We start from the raw sequence: 16,918 nt of genomic DNA on the forward strand, positions 1-16,918 counted from the left end.
GTTCATACATATCTTTCCATGTTTTTCTAAAACCATCCTCATTATCATCTCTTATGGAATAATAATATTCTATCACATAAATATGCTATTACTTGTTCAGAAATCTTCCAATTGATGGGTACTCTGGCTCACTTTCTAATTCTGTGTCATCACAAAAAAAAGTTACTCTAAATATTTATGTAGAAATAGGTCCATTTTCTCTTTTTTTGATGTCCTTGAGAATACAGATCTAGTAGCAGTATTGCTGGGTCAAAGTATTGCATAATTTAATAACTTTGGGGGAACAGAACCAAATTCATTTATAAAACAGTTGGATTAGTTTACAATTCTATCAACATAGGTTTAATGAACATTTTCTTATAGCTGTACCAGAATTTATTATTTTCCTTTTTTTAAAGTCACTTTTGCCAATGTGATGGGGGTAAGTTGACAATCAATTGTTTTAATTTGCAGCCTGATCATAGTACATAATGTCTGTGATATTTTGCTAGAATCGTTTTGCCTTTTATTTAAAGTTTTTGCCTCTTATTCATTTTTAAAAGGATTTCCTTAGCAGCAAAGAGTATTGTGAGCTCTAGTCCAATTTCCATCCAAAAGAGAAAATTTTGATGAGCAACTATAATATCGTGAAGCACTCTCAATTTGTTAGTCAGAAAGTTAAATATATATGGTGAAAAAGATCAACTAATTACAAAGCTATAAGACAATTCTGAGCAATGAGACCATTTAAAAAAGGACTGACAAATTCTATTCAATAGATACCCTTTAGTCAATTTGTGCTGCCGGCTTTAAAAAAGAAAAGCACAAAACAAGCAGACAAAATTAGGGATTATTTAGAAAAAAAAAGAGTGATTTCCAGGGTATTTCCTGGGTTTGGCACACATTCAGCCTAATATTCTAGACTGGGCATTGAAGGGCCAACAAAAAACATGACATGGAAGCCCTCCCTGTCAGTGCTCTTTCCCCTCTCCTGGATTGTTACCCATCCCCACCCTCCTACCCATCCCCACTGTTTCAGGAAGGAATTCAGATACCCCATTACAGTCTGACTCTCAGGTCCATTTTTCCCTTTCCAAATGGTAAGCACTTAAAAACCCAATTGAACATTTGTTCATTTGTTTGTTCATCTTCTATAGGTACAGATTAACTCCCATGAGAATGGAATGAATGAAAGTGTGCCTTAACTGTTTATAAGTACCTACTATATTCATAGCATTGCACTAGACATTGGGAAAGCAAGGAAAGAAAGTAAGAAGAGAGAGACCAAGTAATTAACTTAGAAAAAACATTTAAGTTCAAAAGCATCATAGTGGAATTTGATCTTGAAGGAGATGAAAAATACATAGAGAAAGCCCTCAAGCACAGCAGCCAAGGCATGGAGGCAAGAGGGAGGAATACAAGGCTGAGAAACATAGTTGGCACACAGAATGCTGCCAAGGAATAAGAAAATCAATGGAAAGTCCAGTTGGAATCACATTATTGAGGACTTTTGAATAGAAAGTTAAGAAGTTTGTATTTTATCTGGTAGCCAGTGAGAACCCACCTAGGGTTTCCGAGCTGGAAGAATAAAGTGATTAGTCTTGGGTATTGTAAAAGTTATTTTGGCAGGGGTGAAAAAGCTCAGATGATACTTGATTTGACCCAGGATGTTTTGTATTCAAAAAAGTTGAAGCTAGAGGTAGTAACCTCAGTTCAGATTCCTCTGGACTCATTATCCAACATTATAGTATACTCCTATTCCCTTCTATTTCCTCCATTAATGTGACACAGAACTCCTCAGCTGCTGAAGCATCTTCTGAGTTGGTCTTTCTATTCAATTTCCACCAGCTTCACCTTAGCTAGAGAGAGGGCTATACTCTTGATCTGGATGCACAAGCATTATCCACAAGCACTCCACTTCCCTATTCAATAACTCTGAATCTTCTTTATCTTCTGGGCCATCTCACCTGCTCCATCTGCCCCTCCTCCTTTCCAACCTCAGCCTCTAGAAGAAGCAGTCCTGTTCTTCACCTGTCCCTCTTGAATGCTTCCCTCTCCTAAAGAAGAGCTCATAAAGCCTGGATCACTCTCACCAACTGCTTTCTTTGTTCCTACTAAGATGATGTTGAAAGGCACTATTAAAAATCATGAAATCATGCTAACTGGGTCTACTACAGACTGTTCTTCCTAATATAAACTGAGCTTTTATTGTAACAAGGCAATCCTACTATTCCTTCCTTTGTGCTTAATAAATGCCTATTGATTTCCTATTCCATTAACTACAGGAGCTATTCCAAAACACTACTTCTCTCCTCAAACCCTCCCCCCCATATTACTTCCTCCCCACATTCTCTCTGATGAGGATTCAGCCTCATAATTCCCTGAACAAATTCCTCAAGCCATTTCTCAAGATTTTCTCTTTTTCCTCTTCTTTATCACACATCCTTTTGGGATCATCCCATATCATTTACTTCTTCACTCCCCTCTCAGAAGATGAAGTAATCCTTTGGCTTGGAAAGGAAAAGCCCTCCAACAAGCTCCCTTGATGTTCATTTCCATCTTCTTCAGCAGACTGACGCTATTATCACCTCCATTCTCTTATCTTAAATTTCTCTTTGTTCTTTCACTATTTCTTACAAACAAATCTAAAAGGCCTCATTCATTAAAAAGGGGGAAACACTTCAGTAGATACAAATATTTTTTTACTAAAACCAAAATCACTGACAGTCTCTATTTGGAAGGAGCTTACAGTCTAACAGGGGAAGACAATATATGTAGGGGAATGATGGTCAGAGAAGTATATTTTGTTTGGGGGAATAAAAAGGGAGGGGGAAAGAGGCAGGTCAAAGGCATAGTGTCAGGCAGGTACTGAGACAAACTGGAAAAAATGTTGGATGGATTATGGAGTGAAACAGTTTAGGGGAGCAAGTTTGCACATACTTATAGTCACCAATTAACTGAATTGTGCTTTATAGCTGGAACTGCAGAGATGCAAGATAACATCCTAGGAACTGAGACCTAGATTTTGGTAGAACTGGTATAAAGGCCTGGAGAGGTGGCTGCTTGTCCAAGCTAAGGGGATCTGGACTAAGTCAGGTCCAAGTCAGGGGCAGGAATGGGGTGAAACTATCTAGTCAGATGTAATGCAAAGGTAAAACACAGTCTGGTGCCTGGTCTGCATACACTCAGCCATCCAACCAACTGAATTGGGTCCTTAGGCTCTAACTTTTGAGAAAATGGATAATCCGCAAGAGCAGGGTCAAGATTCGGTAGACCTGGGATAGAGGCCTAAGTCTCAAGTAAAATGTGAAGAGTGCTGATTCAAGTCCAAATGGTTCTTGGATCTATCTAGCCTTAGTCTTTCTCCTGGGTTCTGGCTCTACATCCTTACCTGACTACTGGACTTTTCAAATATATCCATCTCAAATGCAACATGTCTGAAACAGAATTGATTAGCTTTCTCCCCAAAACTATTCCTCTTCTAAGCTTCTTGATTACTTTTGAGGCTCTATCATCTAACTCCTCTCTCACTCCCTCAACATATCTCATTAATTGTCATGTTCTGTAATTTCTTCCTCTATAACATTTCTCAAATACTCCACTTCTTTCTACTCACCAGCCTTAGTCAAAGTCCTCTCTCCTCTGGACTATTATGATAGTTCTCTGATTGTTCTCTCTGCCTCAGAAAGGCTGGGGGAGAGCACCCAGAGCTGTAGAATAGTCAGGGTATTCTAATCTGAGATTTTCCTAAAAGCACAGGTCCAACCACATCATCCCCATGCTGCCCACATTCCGGTTGTCAACTATAACAACTTCTGTTTGGCATTTAAAACTCTTCAATACTTGGCTTCTTCCTTATCTTTGTAATCCTGGACACACACTAACTGTGTGACCCTTGGCAAGTCACTTAACTAACTGCTTTCTCTCCCTCAAAAAAAAAATAAATTAAGATAAAATCAACTCTGCAACTCTCACCTCTTCAGATCATTCTAGGCTATAGGATTTTATCATACTCCACTGGGGAATCTCTCCTCTCTCCTTTCAGCTTTTTTTTTAATGTGCTATCTCCCCCATTAGATTCTGATCTCACTGGGGTAAAGGCCATCTTATGTGTTTCTTTGTATTCTCAGAGCTTAACACAGTGTTTGGCACAGAGCACAGGTGCTTGGTAAATGCAGACTGACTTGACTGAAATGTTGGAAAGCTAAGGTATTTCAAGGTTTTCCCATTCTTCTAGTTTCTTCCTACTTTATTTTTATCTTCATAGCAGAAATCTCAAATTGTTTTTAAATCAGCCATTATCCTCATTCTGCTTCTGACCGTATCTACCTGTTGCTGTATTCTATTCATCTATTCATGTAACTTTTTGAAAAGCCATACATTAATTTTTACTAATATGATTATTGGTTTTTGCCACTGTCTGAACATAAAATATAGAGATGTCTTGTCAGGATATTGCCTTTAATGTTTATCTTAACAATGCTATGACAGAATAGCTTTTATTAAAAAAAAAAAAAGACAAACAGTTTGTAACATTTGAGAGGTAGCTTTTCAAAAGTTTGAAGTGTATTAATAATGGCCAATAGAGAATCGAGTAAAGTTTGTGGAATTGAGGGTAACAAAAAAAGTCCATTGGCAAGCATTAATAAGTTCTAGGTATATGTCAGTCACTGAAGCTACAAAGAAAAAACTGCTTTTATACCAAGGAGCTCACACTATGGGGACAGACACTATGTACAAAGCAGGTATAAAAAGGGCAAAGAGTAGGTCATCTCAGAGGAAAAGTACTGGGGGTTGTGGAATAGAGAAAGGTCTCTTAGTGTGATTTTGAGGGGAGTCTTGAAGGAAGCCAGGAAATCCAAGAGATAAAGGTGAGGATTTCATGCATGAAAGGCAACCAGTGAAAATGTAGAGTCAACAGCTGAAGTATCTTGTGTTTCCAACAAAAAGCCAGTATTAATGGATTAAAAAGAATTAAAATCAAATTTAAAAAATAATATGTAAACATATATAATAAAATAATAAATTTAATTAAAATTAAAATTAAATAGAAAGGAGTAAAGACTGGTAAAGAAGGAATAGGATACCTTGTGAAAAATTTTAAAAAACAAGTATAAGATCCTGGAGATTAACAAAGAACTACCAGAATTTAGTGTATATGAGGAAAGTGGGGGCAATAAAGGTGAGGTAGTCAGATCTGCCCTTGAGAAAAATCATTTTAGTAGATGAGTAGAAGATGAACTAAAATAGGGAAAGAACTGAGATTGGAAGATCAATTACAAAGCTAGGGCAAAAGACAAAGTATGGTACCAACGTGGTGGTGAGGGGATGAGAATGTATATGAGGGAAGGAGTGTACAGGAAAGATACTGTAAAGGTAGAAAAGACAAGACAGCAACAAAATGGATATGTGAGCTGAGTATCAGAAAAGAGTTTAATAAGACACAGAGGTAAAAAACAATGAGGTTTGTTTTGGATCTTTTGAGTTTGAGATATCTATTGGTCATCAGTTGAAAATAAGAAGCTGGAAGCGAAAAGAAAAGGTTAGAGCTAAATAAATGGATCAAAAAATCATTTGCAGAGAGATGGTAATGGAATGCATGGGACATTATGAGATCACTAAGAAAGGCAGGAGTGAGGGAAAAGAGAAAGCCATGAAGGTAAGGGATAATAACAGTTAGAATTCACGTTCAGCATGAAGATGCAGGAGACCAGGATAGAGTGAACAGATAGAAAGAAAAGAACTAGGATAGAGTGCTGCTGTGAAAATTTAGAGATGAGAGAATGGGTAGAAGAAGATGGTCTACAGTGGTGAAGGCTGCAGAAAGGTAAAGAAAAATAAGGACTAGTCACGACAGCTGGCAATTAAGAGATTACTGATATCTTTGGAGAAAGCAGTTTTAATTGAATGATGAGGGTGCAAAGAGTGAGAAGAAATCAAGGCTCCAATTAAAGAAGATTTTGTCAAGATTAATCACAAAATGAAGGAAATATATAAGTTAGAAGGGACAGAGGATTAGATCAAATGAAGATTTTTGAAGGATGGAAGAGACTATATGGTCTTTTGTGGGCAGCAGGGTAAGTCACTAAACTGAAAATTAGTGACAGTGGAGATGATAGAGGGGCAAGCTTCTAGATAGAAGGGCATATAAAAATGTTTGTCTTGTCAAGGAAATGGGCTACTTCTTCACATGAGATGGGATAAAGGAGCAAATAAGATGGAAGCCATCCAATTGTTGAACTGTAAGGAGGAGGTGTCTAGGGAAACTTAAGGAATGTTACAGGATTTCCCAGGTTATTTTATTGAGTATCTGTGCAGTTAGACTGAAAAGGTAAAAAGATAAAAAAAAAAATGCTGAGCTACTTCTTAACTTTAAAAAGTACTCTTCAATGAGAAAACAAACAAAAACTCCATAAACTATTATGATATTTTGATAACAGCTCTAAGGTCAACCAAATATTTTTTAATTCTCTTGCTTTTCTCAAGGATTTATTGAAAGAAGAAAGAATGTAATGACTATTCTTTTCTCCTAATGACTTTATTTAAGAGACCATGACCATTCTAATCATTCTGTCAAAGCACTGCTCAATTCTAAACAGACAAATAAGTTACTGTTAATTACATGTTTAAAGCTTGTTATTGGGTATATATTTATAATGGTTAAAATTTACTTCATGTGCTTATATACTGGGCCTCCTTGAATAATTAATGGGTACTAGAATATTTATGGGTATTTTAGAGGACCTGGAAAATATTTTCATTATTTTAAATTATCAGAGATTTATGGTTGTTGTATTTTTTTTAAATCATAGTACTGGTCACAATCGTGGTTTATTTGATGATACAGCCCTGGCTAACAATATAATTTACAGTTTTGAAATGATTCTTCAGAGAAAATACAATTTGTTTTACTATAGTGATTTACTGTGAGATGATATATTTCAGCCAAAAGTAGGGACTGTTTATATCTTATCCTCTCAGTTACTTAAACTAACCAAAAAGTAGAAATCTGGCTACCCTAATAATTTCTCATTTTGATATATTATTTCTTTCTGGATTAGGGAAGTTTGGAAAATGTGTATATAGTTTGCTCCACTTCCCCTCAAATACAGAGGTTCTTGCACATTTTATCTGAGCTCTGAAATTACAAAGGACAATTTCATATAGTCATGTATTTAGAATCAAGAGGATCATCTGCCTCATTTTACAGACAAGGAAACTGAGGCACAGCAGGTATGAGTGACTTGTCTAGGGTCTCTGTGACTCTGACTTCAGGGTTCTTGCCATCATTCCCCACTGCCTCATTATCTGAATCCAAAATTACATGGGGAAGGAGGATTGAGCTAAGGTATGAGTGGTATAGGCCCTGAGGAAGATAATACACAATAAAAACCCCATTGTTGGATGTAACTTCATTCTTAAGAATGTTCACACCAAGGAAAAGCAAAAAGAATCTGGGGAATGTTTGCTCTTAAGACAACCAGTCAAATGGGCCATAATGAAATGTTTAACCTTGGTCAGAGTATTCATAATAAAGTCAAGGTGAAGTGACTTGGTTTTCTTGTTTGAGCAAATAAGCAAGTGAAAAAAACAAGATTCCCTGAGGATTATTTTGGGATAAGTCACATTTAAGAATGACCTGGAGAATCTGTGGAATGGTATACCTGTCTATCCGTCCAGCAGAGAGCAAAGAGAATGTGGCCCAGCTGCCACTGGAAAATCCTCAAATAGCAAGAGCCTATCCAGAAATATTCATTTATCTTACTCATTGACTTTTTCCCTCATATTCTGTGAGAGGAATGACTCAGATGTGATTTAAGCAAACATCATAGGTGTGAACTGATGAAGACAACTCCACACTCACAAAGGTGTACTCAAATGTAAAAAATACCTCCTGTTGAACCGACACGTATAAGCACATTTCATCAGCTTTGAAAAAAAAAAAAGATAAGACCATTTTAAGAGGCTTTAACAAATTATTCATAGTTTTTTTTTTCCTTTGGATAAAATGTTTATCTAGGAGAAGCTAGTTACCTATGCTAAGGAATTGTAGAGTTTTTAATTAATCACTAAGCTCTTCCCTTCTCCCATCAGTTTGTTAAAATACATTGAGATCATCCTAGTAATCGACTCCAGTAGGAATTCCTTGTTTAATTGCCTTTTTTCAGAGGTTCCTACATTTATGCGCACTGGCGTGTTTAGGTTGGCATAATAGGTAGAAAACAGATGGGGAATATGAGTAATTCCATTGCCAACCAGAACTCAATGTCTGCCCTTACATACAGTTCACATAAATTATAATTGTAGCACAGTTTTGAAGATTTAGGTCACAAATCCAACTGCAAAGCAATGTCTTCTATACGTGTAGAACAAATTGGAGGTAGAGGCTAGACTTCAATTAATTATGCAAGGTGCTTATAAAATTGTGGGCAAAGAAAGGGAAATGGGCATCTACAGAAAGGGGTGTGTCTAACAGGACAAGGTTCTGTGCACCTGTATAAGGGTGAGGGTAGGAGATGATGTGAACAAACCTGAAGGCTGTAATACTCAAACAGTGGCTTCTCTAACAAAATGCAAGAACTGGAAAACCTGAATTCTCTGTTCCTGTTGCTGATATTCAGATTCTTTTTTCCAATCCTACATCTAAATAGTGTTAAATATTTTCACTCTTTTAGATCTTCCACAAAAGGAGAGCAAAAAAAAGGAGTTCTGAGATAAGGGAGGCAAAGTTGATGTAGGAATTACTCTAGCAGCTAACAATAAAAGCAGGCTGTTCCAATAAGGATTCCCTAAGGTAAAGTATCCATGATTGGAGGTGAAGGAAGCAGAGAGGGATTTTTCTAGCTTGATATTTTACAGTCATGTTTTTACTTCTGTAAAATATGATTCTGAAGCAGGGTTCAGGGTGAATTTTATATAAGAGAACTCTAAAAACTTTAGGTAATCAGGGCTATATTAATCTGTAATTGATTATGAAAAGGGGGTGGGAAGGTATGAGAAATATATAAAGATGGGAAAAGAAGTCAGATAACCCGAGTTTTAATTATAGCAATGCTAACATCAATCAGGCAATCAAGTATTTGCTAAGACCCTATTATGTGTCATTCACAAAGAATGAAATGACCCCTCCTCAAAATGAGTTTATTTCCTGCTGAGGATAAGAAAACACATTAAAAACATAGAGCATAAGTATGATGATAATACACATACAGGCACACAAACACAAATTTGTATTGGGGACATGAGAAAATCCGAAAGGTGCTGAAGGTGGTACCTGGACTTCATCTTAAAGAATGACATAGCTCTTTAAGCTAGAGCTATGGAAAGAGGGCATTCTTAGCACACGACATAGCCAATGGAAGAGAAATGTGAAATGAAATGTTATGACTGAGGAGCAGAAAGGTCAGTTTGATATGATTAGAGCATAGGAAGCAGAATCATGTCTGAGGTTAGAATGATTAGTTGGAGAAAGGTTATGAAAAGCCTTAAAAACTAAATATTAGTTTCTACTTTGCAGTAGAGGCAATAGAAAGTTATTGGCTTTGGTTAAGCAGGGAAGAGTTGTATAAAACACATGGCTTTTAATATTCTTGAGGGGATCTGAACCAGATTAAAATTTAATTGGGAAATATTTGACAAAATTAATAAAATGCAATAAAACATGGATAAAATTACATTTTAGAACTAAGTCAACATGCAGCCTGCAGGAATCCTTCTTTTATATTAGATGCCATCTCTTTGAGTTTGGCACCACTGAGTAGAGACTACACACTACTCTATTTAACAAATGATTTTAGTAGTAGTGTGTAGGATGGACTAGAGTGGGGAGGGATCAGAGGTGGGGAGACCACTGAAAAAGTTATCATAATAATCTAGAGCAGTGGTCCTCAAACTTTTTAAATAGGGGCCAGTTCACTGTCCCTCAGATTATGGGAGGGTCGGACTGTAGTAAAAACAAAGGCTCACCCTCTGTCTTCGCCCCTCAGCCCATTTGCCATAACCCGGCCGCACAAATGTCTTCAGGGGGCCGTATCTGGCCCGAGGGCCATAGTTAGAGAACCCCTGATCTAGATAATATGTAGGAGGGACTCAACTAATATTGAAGCCATGTGAGTAGAGGAAATGGATCAGATCAGAGATGTGAAGGCAGAAATTGGATATTTGGAATGAGGGAAAGTGAAGAGTGAAGAGTCTACAACAATGCCTGGATTGTAAATCTTAGAAAATGGAAGGAGAGCCGCACCAGAAACAGGAAAGTCTGGGAGAAGGGAAAGAGTAATAAGTTACATTTTGGACATATTGCATTTAAAATGGGCCTAACAGTCAATGGGTGATGTGGGACAGAAGCTTGAGGTAACAAGTGGGACTGTACCTTTAGAGGCAGATGTGGGCACTGTCAGATCCATAGAAGCAGACCAAAGGGAGAGGGTCTAATACAGATTCCTGGGGAGTACTCATAATTAGGGAGTGCAATCTGATGGTTGCAGTTAGGAGAAGAACAGGAGAGAGAACAGGTTTATGAAAACCCAGAGAGAAAGAAGTATTTGGGAAGAAAAGTTGGTCAACAACACTAAATGCAGCAGAGAAAAAGAAAAAAAATCAGATTTAGCAACTATAAGATCACTGGGAACTTTGAGAGAACTGTCTCAGTTGCATGATTAGGCTGAATTCCAGAATGTACAAAGTTAAGGACTAAGTAACAGCAGAGAGAATGGAGGCAATGAGTAGAAAACATTTCCCATTCCTTTAAAAATTTTACTCACTTCTTTTGTTTTATATTATCTAATTTTCCCCATATATTTTCCCTTACTCCTTGAAAGTTATTCCATACAACACTTTAAAAAGGAAGGAAGAAGGTAAAGTTCATCTCATTGATCCCTATATCAAAGAATCTGACAACAATCTATACTCACTTCTGCAAAGGGTAAGAGGAAGGTGTCTTTGTATTTCTTCTCTGTCATTTTGCACAATTCATTTTCAATCGTTTCATGTCTATCAAGTCTTGTAGTGCCTGTGTGTACTGTTTTTCTGATTCTTACTTCATTTTGTTAGTTCACATAACTTTTCTATGCTCTGCATTCATCATATTTTTGTTTCTGACAACACAGCAATACTTCATTACATTCATCCACCAAAATTTGCTTAGTCGTTGCTTAATTGTTAGGTTTCTGATTCTTTGTTACCACAAAAATGTGGTTATAAATATTGTAATAAAAATGAGGACTTTCTTCTTATTGATGGCCTTCTTGGGGGTAATACTAGTAATAGAATCTCAGAGTTCTCCCAACAATTCATTTGTATATCTATCTCTTCACAACCCTCCAAAATATATGATTTCTGTCTGCTATCTTTGCCAATTTATTGAGTGTGAGATGAAAGCTCAGGGTAATTTTGATATGCATTTTTCTTATTATTGATAACGTGGAGGCATGATTTCATGTGGTTCTTAATAGTTTGTAATTCTTTTTTTCCAAGAAGTTTAGGCGAAAAGGGAAAAAGGCTAGCGAAAAAAGATTAAGAGCATAGTAGATAACAGTGAAGGTTTTTAAAGAATGATGATGGAGACTTGGACATATTTGAAAGCAGTAGGGACAGAAGAATTTGATATAAAAGATTCAAGAAAGAGGATGAATTGGCTACAATATGCAAGAGAAGATGGGAGAGGACAGGATCAAATATACTTGTGGATGAGATGGCATTAAGGACTGTGAGGGAAAAGAGAACTGATAAAGAGGTTTTGGTGAAAGGATTCTGAGGTGAAAAGTAGAGGAGCTTACATTGAATGGCTTCAGTTTTGAGAAAATTAAAAAGCAATTTTTTTTTAGCAGAGAGGACAGGTTGAAGGAGCTGGGACTGGGCTTCAAGAGAGAAATGGACTTGGAATAGCTTCTGAGGGAAGTGAAACAGGGATCCATCTAGGGAGAAATAAAAGAGCTGCCTTATTATAGTGAGGGCACAACTAAAGTTGGAAAACATGAATTTATAATGTACCCAGTCATACAATTGGGGGACTTCCTCTGGATTCTTTCACTGGGCTCATGAGTTGTAAGCTAAGGTCTGACAAGAGAAAAATAGCAAAAGATAATAGGGGTAAGAGATTGATGAGCAGAAGACAGTGTAGAATTGGACTGAATTGGAGAAAAGAAGTGTTAAAGATATAAGGACTAGAAGTTTTGATGAGGACACAATGGGAAAGGTGGCAGGGTAAGAGGCGATGGTTACACAGGAAAACAGAAGAGTTTCTAATGAGGGAAATGGAATGCTTGTAGGTAAAAGCATTGAGTATGTGACTTTCCCTATGTAGGGCTGAGATAAAGTGACAGAGTCATGGGATTTAAGGAAACTGAGGAGATGGGACTTTGAGAAGATAACTTCCTGAACATTCAGTAGCCAGCTCAGAGAAAACTTGAGTCAAGAAAATGCATGATCACGAGTTCAAATCCGGCCTCAGACACTTACTAGCTGTGTGATCCTGGGCAAATCAATTAGCCTTATCTGACTCAGTTCCTCATCTGCAGAATAAGTCGGAGAAGGAAGTGGCAAAAACACTCCAGTAAAGGTGTAAAAAACAAATTAAAACCCACGTGGGATCGCAAAGAGTCAGACTTCATGGAAATGACTAATAAATAACAAAGTATAAGGGCAGGAATTAAAGAAAAGTGAAAGATGGTGAGCTAAGGGCTGAACTCTTTGAGAAAAGAGAAAGAATTAGGTTAGGGGTAGTATACTATGGATATTATAATTTTAATTGTGTGGATTTTGATTTCAAAAGATAAAGGGCAAAAGTGAAGAAGGCAAAAGGAGCATCCTGAAATAACAACAGGGAGACAGGAGCATCTCACTTTCTTCTCAGGTCCACTGTGATGAGACATGGGAGAGAGAAAATGCTGCCAGTCTCGGAAAGGGGTTAGATAAGGGTAAATGTAAGAGAAAGAGGTTCCAAGAGAGGCAGGGTATTTGTTTCATAAGGAATAGGAGTTTCACAAGGGACAGTGGAAAGGGGAGGCAGAATGGGATTAGAATATGGAGATGAGAACATGAGAAGGGAGGGAAAAGAAACTTTTCTACCAAACAGTCACCAATTAGTTACTTGAGGGACAGAGGCTGAAGAAGCCAGAGGAGTAATAGTGGGTGACACATGGGGAAAGAAGGTCTGAATCTCTATGGGGTATTGTATTTACTTGCTTTGTGAAACAGTAAATTCATTTGACCCATCCATGTCCTTATCTGTGAAATGGCAGGAAACTGGAACACAGATTATTTGAGCTCTATTCAGACTGTTCAGAATAATATAATTCTATGAAAAGCTTCTATAAAAGTTATCTACTTCATTAACAATAAGTTCAGTTGCTTTAATAAATAGTTGATGTTTTAATTCTTTCAACATTCCTCAGCTACCTCATCAGTTACTATATAGGCCAGATCAGAGACCAGACCCTGGGAGAATTAACTCTCTTATAATCAGATTGGTCATCAGTTGCCTCTGTTGCTTATTATACTGACTTCATCCATGATTCATACACCCTTTACTCGCTTACTGTCTCACTAACCAGAATGCTCAAGTACCTCCTAACCTGTAGTGTTCTCTCTAAAATGTAATATTCTCTGTTGAGCTTTTCTTGGGGTCTCTGGGAGCAGCCTTTGTTTCAGTTCAGTAATCACCACAAGTGCAGCCAGGTGTTAAAAGTCCAAATCCTTTATTATCTCTTTCAAAGTCTTGTCTCCTTTTCTGGGGCCCAGTTAGCTTTCTTAGAGGCCTCTTTCTCTCTCCTTGGTTCTGAGACTTTGAGCTCCTGCCTGCCTTTTCTGGCTTCTGAATATCTCCTAATCCAAAAGTTTGTGCTTCAGCCTCCAGCCACCACAAAAGTGGATGATGGAATGAGTCTGTCTCAGCCTCTGAGAGCTTCTGGTGTGCTTATCCTTCTGAATGTCTCTGAATCTCCACTTAATACCTTGTTTCAATAACATCTCCTTGTAGGATTAAATCAATCATACTGAACCATGCTAAATTAGATAACTATTGTCTCTATCAATTCCACTGACTTAGTACCTTGTAAGAATCCTTTGGTTCAAGTTCTGGCCCATAACACTAACCTAAGAGAATTTCTATGCCCCTCCCCTCCTGATATGGAACCATAATCTATAACTGTCACTGTGCCTGTGCATGTAAAGGATTTGACAACCTATTCCCTTATGGCTTCACTCACCACCTTTCTAAATCTAAGTATTTTTCCCTTTCTTCCAGTATGTCTTCCCACATTATTACCACCATATCTAAATTTGTATCTATTGATCTATCTATAAATCTACATATCTCCTCCTCCTCCTTCTTCTTCTTTCTCTTTCTCTCCCTCCCTCCCCAATCTATCCATCCATCCATCCAGTTTCTCCTATTAGAATGAAAGGTCTATGATGAGAGGGACTCTCTTTGTTTCTGTATTTATATCTTTTATATTTACAAAAGTGCTTAGCACAGAATCATTATTGAATACTTTCAAGCATCCTTCAAAAAATAGGAAAATTGTAGTTATAAATGTGTACGATGGACTTAAATAAACATTTTCATTTGGATCGGAGGCAAAATGTCCTAGAGTTTTTGATTATTTGACCAAAGCACTTGGGGCTCTCCCCACCATGACAGAAGATGATAACTACAAGAGAAATAGCTGGGGGAAATAAGTCACTAACACAGAGAAATTGCCAACCTAACTTTATAAAGAGACAACAAATCCTATAGCTCCATCCCCTTCCGTACACTGTTTCTACCTAAAACATCCTAATTCATGTATCATTTTGTATTAATTTATGAAAATAATCCAAGTGGTTTTTACAATCCCTCTTCTAATTAATCTTCTCAAAGTAAGACTTTAATCATGTCACTTAGCTACTCAATAATTTGCAGTGGCTTCCTACTGGAATCTAAACTCCTTAACCTGCTACGGTCTTTCTTTTTTGGAGGGAGGAAAGGTGATCAGGGTTAGGTGACTTTGCCCAAGGTCACACAGCTAGCAAGTGTTAACAATCTGAGGCTGGATTTTGACTCCTGGATAGGTGTTCTATCTACTGCATCATGAAAAACACAAGCCCAGCTGGGTTATCCTTATCACTATCTCCACATCTCAGAATCTTCTTTTCCTCTATTAATTTAATCTAGGCGTTTAGCACATGGTAAAGTGAATGCTATGAGGTAATATCAGTCCATGCACATAACATCACTTATCTAAATTTGAGCTTCTTTCGATAATTATAGATTATGTCACTAAAAAAATGCCTAAGTTTTAGAGATAGCATTTCTTTTTAGATATTATTTTTGAGTATACTCCAATACCCCACTTGAAACTGAACTCTCCCTTTTAACAAAGAAAAAAAATTAAGCTACAACCTTCTGATACAGCAATTGTTGTGTCAAAATGTATGTTACATTGTGTCCTAGTACTCCCTCCTCCTCTGTTAAGCAGGTACAAGTTCATTCTCTGCTCTCTAGTACCATTATTAGTGGGTTTTTTTTTTAATAACTAAAAGGCTTATCTCCTTTTAGTAATTGTTTCCATTTGTATATTGTTATGCTCGAGGTATATGTTTTTCTTTTACTTTTGGGTATTTTATACAGCAACAATTCACATATTTCTTATGTTTCTCCAAATTTCTCATATACACCAGTTTATTCAAATCGATTCCTGACTCCTGAACACTCATTTTGTTTCTAGTTTTTTGTTCCAACAAAAATGCTATGGATATTTTAGCATATATCGGACCTTCAATTCTGTCTTTGACTTTTCTGAATTATACACCAAGTAGTGAGCTGACTGGATCAGATGGTATGGACAGTACTTTCTTGTGCTCTGCAACTTGGTAACGAGAACAGCTGAACCAAATCACATTTCCACACTAACAGTCTATTAGTATGTTTGTTTTCACACAGTTCAAAATTGATTTTTCCTATTTTTTCCTCTTTGTCAATTTTGTTTCATTTTTTATTAGTAATTTGAGAGCACATTTTCATAGGTCTTTTACAGTTTGCAATATTATTCTGAAAATGACTTGTTCATATATTTTGAATATTTGGGGAATGGCTCTTGTTCTTATCCTAATTCCTTTTTATCCTAATTCTTTTTATCACTTGCTTATCAGGGAAGACTTTTCCTTTCTTCATTAACTTTGTTATTATAAAATGTTTTAAATTTTATGAAATCAAAATTGTTTTGTGTTTTATGATCATTTTTGTTCCTTGTTTTGTTAAGAATTCTTCAAGTAGCACCACTTGGAGAGCACCATTTGGCACTCCTTTCCTAAATTTCTTTAAAATTTGGGCTTCTGTTTTGATAAATTGGGATTCTTGGCAAGACAAAAATTGCTGACCCCATGTGTTGTTTTTTCATATAGGTAAAGCAATACACAAAAACAAAAATATAGTTCCAGGAATACAAGCTCATTTTTACTGAAGACCAAAATTAAAGCATGAATTTTTACCTAAGTTAAAGCTTGAACTGAATACACAATAATTTCCTTCCTATTCACATTTTAACCCTCTTCAAATTTCTCTTTATTTTGTCTCTCTTGGTGATTTCATCAGCTGCCCTGGATTTTGTTATCTTTATAAAGATTATCCTCATATCTGTATAACCAGATCTAATCTCTCTCTCTGAACTTCAGTTCTGCACTATCAGCTACTTTTTGAGCATCTGAAACTGAATGCCCCATAGGCACCTTCTATTTGATATGTCCAAATAGAATTCATTCTCCTGTGTCCCACCTCATGCCTTTCTTTCCACTTCTCTTCTACTAAAGGTACCACTATCTTGTTATTCAGGCTCACAATTTCACTGTCATCCTCAAGTCATCATTCGCACTCAACCCACTAGATCCAGTCACCTTTGGATCTTATCATTTCTCCCCTTCTAACACTGTCCTCTAGATTCCCTTTCTCTGCACTTTTGAC

At 36.9% G+C, this 16,918-nt stretch overlaps 1 protein-coding gene across 8 annotated transcripts in view; it reads right to left on the minus strand.

Moving 5' to 3' along the window:
* The window catches only part of NEO1 (neogenin 1), a 224,933-nt gene that overhangs the window by 65,846 nt on the left and 142,169 nt on the right, over positions 1-16,918 (minus strand). The window lies entirely within an intron of this gene.

The sequence above is a fragment of the Sminthopsis crassicaudata genome, chromosome 2, assembly GCF_048593235.1.
Source record: "Sminthopsis crassicaudata isolate SCR6 chromosome 2, ASM4859323v1, whole genome shotgun sequence".
In the NCBI taxonomy this organism is placed as follows: domain Eukaryota; kingdom Metazoa; phylum Chordata; class Mammalia; order Dasyuromorphia; family Dasyuridae; genus Sminthopsis; species Sminthopsis crassicaudata.